This window comes from Triticum dicoccoides, chromosome 5A (genome assembly GCF_002162155.2).
Source record: "Triticum dicoccoides isolate Atlit2015 ecotype Zavitan chromosome 5A, WEW_v2.0, whole genome shotgun sequence".
NCBI classification, from domain to species: domain Eukaryota; kingdom Viridiplantae; phylum Streptophyta; class Magnoliopsida; order Poales; family Poaceae; genus Triticum; species Triticum dicoccoides.
In genome coordinates, this window is record NC_041388.1 from 689,199,649 (window position 1) to 689,209,918 (window position 10,270).

Here is a 10,270-nt window from a genome sequence, read left to right on the forward strand (position 1 = left end):
ATGGGGGGATTAATGAGAGGATGACACATGTTCACAATAAGGTAATTTTTATAACTTGCTTTCGAAGGTATAGGATTTTCGGGAGGCAAAAGCTCTCTCAAGATAGCCAACACTAACACGGCTTATTTTTCACGTAAAGGGAAAAAGGCACATCCTATTAGCTTGTTGCAAACATTATTACAAATAGTTATTCTACGCCTCTAAGTAAAACCTTGTACATAATGTAGTAATACTGTTTACAAAACATAGTAATTTTAAAATAATTTTTGTACTATCCCAAATATTACTACCCCTGTCTCAAAGTATAAGAACGTCTAAAACATGATACAATATAGAATATACAACAATTATTTGAAAACAAACAATTATATTAGATGACCACAGAACATATTATCAATTAGAATATTAGCCTACAAAAACGTCATATACATTGAGATGGAGCAAGTATTTTCCTACATTATTTAAAAAATACTACTACATTACGTATAGCTATACAATTATACTAGAAACTTTTTATTCAATAGAAAATATTCTCAAAGATCTAATTAAAAATAATAATGTAGTAATACTGTTTACAAAACATAATAATTTTAAAATAATTTTTATACTATCCAAAATACTACTTTACTACATTGTTTGAAAAGTACTACATTACGTATAGCTATACAATTATATTAGAAGCTTTCTATTCAATAGAATTTGTAAATATTCTCAATGATCTAATTAAAATTATTAAAGATCGTACTATATAGCAAAAACAATCGTGCACGTATGTTAGTATAAATGTTCATTTATGTTTCAAAAATATTTATTATATTTGAGAAAAATATGTTTTAAAAATGGTTGTTCATGAGGTATGAATATACGTTCATATACTTAAAAAAATGTCCGTATATTTACCCCCAAAAGAGGGACAAATGTGGAAAAATAAAATTAAAACAAAAACATAAAATAAATATAAAATACAAAACAAACGGTAAAAATGAAAATGTGATAAGAAAAACCAACTAAAATAGGAAAAAAAAAGTAAGAAAGAAAAATAACTCCCTTCTATGTAGCAAATGCCTAAGGAGTGGACCCTGGATTAAAAAAATGGTATTTCAATGTTCCTAAAAAACTCAATTTTTTCTGTGAACACATAATAGAAAAAGCAACAACCTTGCAAGTACAAAAAGACATTGAAAGTATATAAAAAAAATCAAAAGTTCCAAGGGCCACTGTTGAAGAAAAAAAATCCATTCTCAGGCATTTTTTTTGTACTAAATGTATTTTTTTTTGTTGCGCCACATTCCGCCGCATGCATCTTCAACCTCTCTAAACTATGAGGCTATTCTCTTCTCTGCTCTCCTTGTTCTTGTATGCTCTCTCTGTTCTTCAGTCTCTAGTACGACAACGCTCCTACCACGGATGGCGTGTCTATCTTCTCTTCCTTCTACAATTAAATTGAAAATTTTCAGTTAGATGGCACATTCGTCAAAAGCGTTGAAATTGCTCCCCAATGATAAAAATTTGAAAGCAAAGGAAATAATTTAAAATATTCAGTGAAGAGTATTCCGTTTTCTTGCTTTTATCACACCTTTTAGTGCCTCCTCGACAATAGCCTGAGGGTTAGGGTAGGGAGGAAATTGTTGAGAGCAAACAAACGGTCTACAAACAAATGCACAGTTCGGTCACAACTTGGTTTAGGTGAAAAACTTGCTACTATATGCATGTCAATTAAAACCGGTCGAGAAAATGAGACAGAAAACAAAACATTATGAATTGAGGAAAATACATTAAAAAATGAACAGAGGAAAATCCATAAATATGATGGGCCTATATTCATGATGTCTCAAAATGCAAATAGGTTATTCCAAGTATTCTTGCAAACAGAGTAGGAAACGCGAAACCAAAGGTTGATTGATATAACCCAGTTTACCTTAAAAAAAGATATAACCCACTTTTGTAAGTCATGTATCCACTATGGCATCAACTACGCAAACATGATATGATTTCCAACAATGTAAGGTCTATTAAATACATAGTGAATAAGGGAGCACCGTTAAGAAGAATTTCTAGGTTACTAGGCTAATTAATGAAAAAAACAGGCGAAAGCCGTTACAAACATGACCGCATGTGGACAAATCTAAAAGTATAGAACCCAAGACACAGAAGCGGCTCAACAGACACTATTAACATGCTACAACTGCAAGCCAGTGACATATATTTGGAATATGACATTGTAAGGGAACCCGGGCAAGAACACCTCGACCAAGACATCGAACACCAACCTGTGTTTGGATGGTTAGAGGGATTGTGGTATCCCCGGTTCATCAGGATTTAAGTTCTGGTGCTCATATTTATTCCTAAAATTATTTCAAGATTTCCGGCGATGCGCATTTAGTGGGAGGAGACGTTCCCGTCAACGACGAGGTGCCTATGGTGACTTCGTAAATTTCAAGATGATATGTCGGCTCAGTCTTTCGAAGATGCTCATAGAGCTAGGGTGTGCACGTGTGCTTTTATAAGGATGAGTGTATGCGTGTGTATATAAGCGTTTACGTCTGTACTGTGTTAAAGAAGACACCAAGGTTCTACCATTGAAAAAAATCAAATATAAATTTGGCAATACTACTTTTGTCGCAAATAGCCCACATTTTATTTGTCAAATTGATTCTTGAAATTCGCGTGTGTCTTACTCGCTGATCGAACGCTGGATGGAACGGAAGGAGTATATAGTGTAGTACTAGTAGTAATAGTCTAGGAAGTCTAGGAAATCAATAGTTCGTGTCCTCCCCATGTTCGGCAATAACCAGCCGGTCGTGTCCACCATTAATACGTCTTTCTGCCATGATTGCATCTACATGAATGAGGGATGTTGTACTACCATCGATCTTGTGCAAGAGGGTATAGTGACGACAAAGAATTTGCGGGGTATACATTAGAGCATCTTCAATGTTCAATGTCGTCCATAAAAAAACCAAACGTTCTGACAGCACGGTTCGGACACTTTGAATGCGTTTGGTTCACAACACAACTTGGTTTTGGAAGATATGGCACCAAAAGTTGTAGAGTTGGTCGTCTTTCAAATCGAGCCATTGAAGCAACGCGTCGGGCTATAATCAGATAATTACATCGAGCTATGAGCGGACAATTCTGAAGAAATTGTAAGATATGGATAAGAATTCTCGCAGATCTTCCTATTACGGGGAAACCCACAGAAGTTCTAATGGGAAGAGGAAAAGGAAATCCGACAGGTTGGATTGCTCGTGTGTCCACGAAAGCCATGCACCACCTGTGTTCGCGTTCCCGAGGTTTCTCATAGCAAATAGAGAAACCGAGGCCCCCACTTACCTACCGGTTAGGTAGGGGGGGGGGGAAGAGTGGGAACGAGAGCTTCTTTCACTTGATTGTTTTCCTACAACAGTATCTTCGAACTCAACGGCTCCTAGGATTCGGAGCGATATCTCTGTTTTATGGCATTTTGCATACTTGTCCCGGTTGAGCAAATGCAGGCTAAAAACTAAGATCTGCATGTAGTTTGGAGCGATTAGTTAGCATATTGTTTGGTTGCCCGCGTCGCTGTTGTTAGACCAACAATATGTTGTTTGGTTGCAAACGGCTAGAGATGTGATCACCACTTCTCACTAGTGATGACCTTACTACACACACTGTGAACATTGTCTCTTCCTAGCTAGGAAACAAATGGCAGTTTATCCTACCTACTAGAAAATGACTATACAAGTTATTAAGAGCCGATATGGCTGAATAGGGGAAAGTTCAACCATGCTAACCAGGTGGAAGTTCATCATCTTCCCCTTCCTATACTTCTTCTTCTTCTTCTTCTTCTTCTTCTTCTTCTTCTTCTTGCCTGAGCCCACTTCAACCTTTTGTTCTTTCATGCTTTGTTGTCAAACGCCTTCATACCATGGCAGGAGCTGATCACCTCGTCAGGTGTCGCATCTTCCTCCTCCGGCACAAGTTCATCAATTCCCCACTGCATGATCCTGTTGTGAATGATGCAACATGCAAGAATAATTAAGCTTGACCTGAGTAGGGTAAGGGTGGAATGGCTTTTGATTCAGGATCTTAAACACAAATTCCCTCTCGGCCGTTACTCTAAGGCTGGAGTGTTTGAGATTGAACAGTTCTTGATGAGTCCTAGGATAGTTCCTAAAGGGTGGAAGAACACCTGGTCAACATGCATAGCCAACATCTTCTAGGTAGAACTTGCCATCGGGGATGTTGATGCCATCATGACGACTCATGCTGTCACTGAGAATGTTAGCATCATGTGTTGATCCTTCCCAGTCAGTCAGCACATATATGTGAACTTCATATTGAAGTCAACAGCAACAAGCACATTCTGGCTTGTGTAGTGCATCCTCCCTCTATATGTTGTAGCTTGTGACCTCGGCACTCTAGCAGTGACATGAGTACCATCTATTGCTCAATGCAATCCTGGAATGACATTATGATACGTCTCCAACGTATCTATAATTTTTGATTGTTCCATGCTATTATATTATCTGTTTTGGATGTTTAATGAGCTTTATTATACACTTTTATATTATTTTTGGGACTAACCTACTAACCCAAGGCCCAGTGCAAATTGCTGTTTTTTGCCTATTTCAGTGTTTCACAGAAAAGGAATATCAAACGGAATCCAAACGGAATGAAACCTTCGGGAGAGTTATTTTTGGAACAAACGTGATCCAAGGGACTTGGAGTGGACGTCAAGAAAGAAGCGAGGAGGCCACGAGGCAGGGAGGCGCGCTGCCCCCTGGGTGCGCCCCCACCCTTGTGGGCCCCTCGTAGTGTTGGAGAACGTTGCAGAAAACAAAAATTTTCCTACTCGTTTCACCAAGATCATCTAGGAGTTCATCTAGCAACGAGTGAATAGATGCATCTACATACCTTGTAGATCGCGAGCGGAAGCGTTCAAAGAACGGGGATGATGTAGTCGAACACGACGTGATTCGAATCACCGGAGATCCTAGCACCGAACGGACGGCACCTCCGCGTTCAACACACGTACGGAAACAGCCACGTCTCCTCCTTCTTGATCCAGCAAGGAGGGGAGGAGAGGTTGAGGGAGATGGCACCAGCAGCAGCACGACGGCGTGGTGTTGATGGAGCTGCAGTACTCCGGCAGAGCTTCGCTAAGCAATAAGGAGGTGGAGGAGGTGTTGAGGAGGGAGAAGGAGGCAACCAAAGGCCAAGGACTCAAGGTATGAAGTCCCTCCTCTCCCCCACTATATATAGGGGTGCCAAGGGGGGGTGGCCGGCCCTAGGAGATCCAATCTCCTAGGGGGTGCGGCGGCCAAGGGGGGTTTCCCTCCCCCCCAAGGCACCTAGGAGGTGCCTTCCACTAGTAGGACTCCTCCCCCTTGGAAACCCTAGGCGCATGGGCCTAGTGGGGCTGGTGCCCTTGGCCCAAGCAGGCCAAGGCGCACCCCCTACAGCCCATGTGGCCCCCGGGGATGGGTGTCCCCACCCGGTGGGCCCCCGGGACCCCTCCGGTGGTCCCGGTACAATACTGATAACCCCGAAACTTGTCCCGATGCCCGAAACAGGACTTCCCATATATAAATCTTTACCTCCGGACCATTCCGGAACTCCTCGTGACGTCCGGGATCTCATCCGGGACTCCGAACAACATTCGGGTTACTGCATATACATATCCCTACAACCCTAGCGTAACTGAACCTTAAGTGTGTAGACCCTACGGGTTCGGGAGACATGTAGACATGACCGAGATCGCTCTCCGGTCAATAACCAACAGCGGGATCTGGATACCCATGTTGGCTCCCACAGGCTCCACGATGATCTCATCGGATGAACCACGATGTCGAGGATTTAATCAACCCCGTATGCAATTCCCTTTGTCAATCGATATGTTACTTGCCCGAGATTCGATCGTCGGTATCCCAAAACCTCGTTCAATCTTGTTACCGGCAAGTCACTTTACTCGTACCGTAATGCATGATCCCGTGACCAAACACTTGGTCACTTTGAGCTCATTATGATGATGCATTACTGAGTGGGCCCAGTGATATCTCTCCGTCATACGGAGTGACAAATCCCAGTCTCGATCCATATAAAACAATAGATACTTTCGGAGATACCTGTAGTGCACCTTTATAGTCACCCAGTTACGTTGTGACGTTTGATACACCCAAAGCACTCCTACGGCATCCAGGAGTTATACGATCTCATGGTCGAAGGAAGAGATACTTTGACATTGCAAAAACTCTAGCAAACGAACTATACGATCTTGTGCTATGTTCAGGATTGGGTCTTGTCCATCACATCATTATCCTAATGATGTGATCCCGTTATCAATGACATCCAATGTCCATAGCCAGGAAACCATGACTATCTATTGATCAACGAGCTAGTCAACTAGAGGCTTACTAGGGACATGTTGGTGTCTGTTATTCACACATGTATTATGATTTCCGGATAACACAATTATAGCATGAATAAAGACAATTATCATGAACAAAGAAATATAATAATAATGCTTTTATTATTGCCTCTAGGGCATATTTCCAACACGTAGCTCCACCGACCTACTCCGACTGAATCCCCTTTCACTACACCAATTTCCCTCTCCCGCGTTCTCCGACTGAATTCCCCCTGCACTACACCCTACGTCGCATCTTGCTTTTGCGCCCGACTCAGCCTTGCTCACTGGAAAAGGCCGATTCGAGCGTTCCTAGCGAGCCAGGCTCTGGGTGCTTCAAGTTTCATACTGATGCGAGCCAGGCCTCCTTGCACGCAACCAAACAACCCATTTCCATACCGCCTGGGCCTCGTTGGGCTCTATGCAGCCTACCAAATGCGTGCTTTGTGCCACTGAACATCGTGCATCAAACATTCGTATACCGCTCCACACATTTGAATCTCACCAAACCGGAAGCAAACCAGTATGAGGTTTGCGGGCATTCGACACTCCTAGGCCACACGAACCCCCCCCCACTCTCGTTCCGCTCCAACCGCCACACCACTCTCCGCTCCGCATTCATGAAGGACGCGCAGGAGGAGGAGCAGGCAAATGAGCAGGCGCCGTCTGTCTCTGCGTTCCGGATGCTGCAGGTGAATGATATATGCCCTAGAGGCAATAATAAACTTGTTATTTATATTTCCTTATATCATGATAAATGTTTATTATTCATGCTATAATTATATTAACCGGAAACTTAGTACATGTGTGAATACATAGACAAACAGAGTGTCACTAGCATGCCTCTACTTGACTAGCTCGTTAATCAAAGCTGGTTAAGTTTCCTAGCCATAGACATGAGTTGTCATTTGATGAACGGGATCACATCATTAGAGAATGATGTGATTGACTTGACCCATCCGTTAGCTTAGCACCATGATCGTTTAGTTTATTGATATTGCTTTCTCCATAACTTATACATGTTCCTATGACTATGAGATTATCAACTCCCGATTATCGGAGGAACACTTAGTGTGCTATCAAACGTCACAACGTAACTGGATGATTATGAAGATGCTCTACATGTGTCTCCGATGGTGTTTGTTGAGTTGGCAAAGATCAAGATTAGGATTTGTCACTCCGATTGTCGGAGAGGTATCTCTGGGCCCTCTCAGTAATGCACATCACTATAAGCCTTGCAAGCAATGTGACTAATGAGTTAGTTACGGGATGTTGCCTTACGGAACAAGTAAAGAGACTTGCCGGTAACGATATTGAGCTAGGTATGATGATACCGACGATCGAATCTCGGGCAAGTAACATACCGATGACAAAGGGAACAACGTATGTTGTTATGCGGTTTAACCGATAAAGATCTTCATAGAATATGTAGGAACCAATATGAGCATCCAGGTTTCTCTATTGGTTATTCACTGGAGATGAGTCTCGGTCATGTCTACATAGTTCTCGAACCCGTAGGGTCCGCACGCTTAGCGTTCGATGACGATCGGTATTATGAGTTTATGTGTTTTGATGTACCGAAGGTAGTTCGGAGTCCCGGATGTGATCATGGACATGACGAGGAGTCTTGAAATGGTCGAGACATGAATATGGATATATTGGAAAGTTATGTTTGGACACCGGAATGGTTTCGGATTAGTTCGGGCATATACCGGCGTACCGGGGGGTTACCGGAACCCCCCGGGGGCTTAATGGGCCTACATGGGCTTTAGTGGAAGAGAGAGGGGGCGTCCAAGAGGTGGGGGCGCGCCCTCCAAGCCCAATACGAATTGGGAGGGGGCCAGCCCCCCTTTCTTTCTTCTCCTCTTCCCCTTCCTTCCCCCTCCTAGTTGGACTAGAAAAGGGGGGAAACCTACACCTAGTAGGAGTAGGAATCCCCCCTTGGGGGCGCACCATGAGGCCGGCCGGCCCCCTCCTCCCCTCCTTTATATACGGGGACGGGGGCACCCCATAGACACACAAGTCGATCTCTTAGCCGTGTGCGGTGCCCCCCTCCACAGATTTCCACCTTGGTCATATTGTCGTAGTGCTTAGGCGAAGCCCTGCGTGGGTAACTTCATCATCACCGTCAACACGCCGTCGTGCTGACGAAACTCTCCCTCGGCCTCAACTGGATTTAGAGTTCGAGGGACATCACTGAGCTGAACGTGTGCAAATCACGGAGGTGTCGTGCGTTCGGTACTTGATCGGTTGGATCGCAAAGACGTTCGACTACATCAACAGCGTTACTTAACGCTTCCGCTTTTGGTCTACGAGGGTATGCAGACACACTCTCCCCTCTCATTGCTATGCATCTCCTAGATAGACCTTGCGTGATCATAGGAATTTTTTTGAAATACTGCGTTCACCAACAGTGGCATCCGAGCCAGGTCTACGCGTAGATGTTATATGCACGAGTATAACACAAAGAAGTTGTGGGCGTGGGTATATACATTTTTCTTCTCGTCACTAGTTGTTTCTTGATTCAGCGGTATTGTTGGATGAAGTGGCCCGGACCGACATTACATGACCGCGTTCATGAGACTGGTTCTACCGACGTGCTTTGCACACAGGTGGCTGGTGGGTGTCAGTTTCTGCAACTTTAGTTGAATCGGATTCAATGAACATGGTTCTTTTTGAAGATCAAAAAGCAATCACTATACCACATTGTGGTTTTTGATGCGTAGGTAAGAACGGTTCTTTCTAAGCCCGTAGCAGCCACGTAAAATTTGCAACAACAAATTAGAGGACGTCTAACTTGTTTTTACAGGGCATGTTGTGATGTGATACTGTCAAGACGTGATTATATAAATTGTTGTATGAGATGATCATGTTTTGTAACACAGTTATCGGCAACTGGTAGGAGCCATATGGTTGTCGCTTTATTGTATGAAATGCAATTGCCATGTAATTGCTTTACTTTATCACTAAGCGGTAGCGATAGTCGTAGAAGCAGTAGTTGCGATGCTACGATGGAGATCAAAGGTGTCAAGCCGGTGACGATGGTGATCATGACGGTGCTTTGGATATGGAGATCAAAGGCACAAGATGATGATGGCCATATCATATCACTTATATTGATTGCATGTGATGTTTATCCTTTATGCATCTTATTTTGCTTAGTACGGCGGTAACATTATAATATGATCTCTCACTAAATTTCAAGGTATAAGTGTTCTCCCTGAGTATGCACCATTGTTACAGTTCGTCGTGCCCAGACACCACGTGATGATCGGTACAATTAATCCCGTATACAATTCCCTTTGTCTATCGGTACGATACTTGCCCGAGATTCGGTCGTCGGTATCCCGATACCTTGTTCAATCTCGTTACCGGCAAGTCTCTTTACTCGTTCTGTAACACATCATCCCGTGATCAACTCCTTGATCACATTGTGCACATTATGATGATGTCCTACCGAGTGGGCCCAGAGATACCTCTCCGTTTACACGGAGTGACAAATCCCAGTCTCGATTTGTGCCAACCCAACAGACACTTTCGGAGATACCTGTAGTGTACCTTTATAGCCACCCAGTTACGTTGTGATGTTTGGCACACCCAAAGCACTCCTACGGTATCCGGGAGTTGCACAATCTCATGGTCTAAGGAAATGATACTTGACATTAGAAAAGCTTTAGCAAACGAACTACACGATCTTGTGCTAGGCTTAGAATTGGGTCTTGTCCATCACATCATTCTCCTAATGATGTGATCCCGTTATCAACGGCATCCAATGTCCATGGTCAGGAAACCATAACCATCTATTGATCAACGAGCCAGTCAACTAGAGGCTTACTAGGGACATGGTGTTGTCTATGTATCCACACATGTATCTGAGTTTCC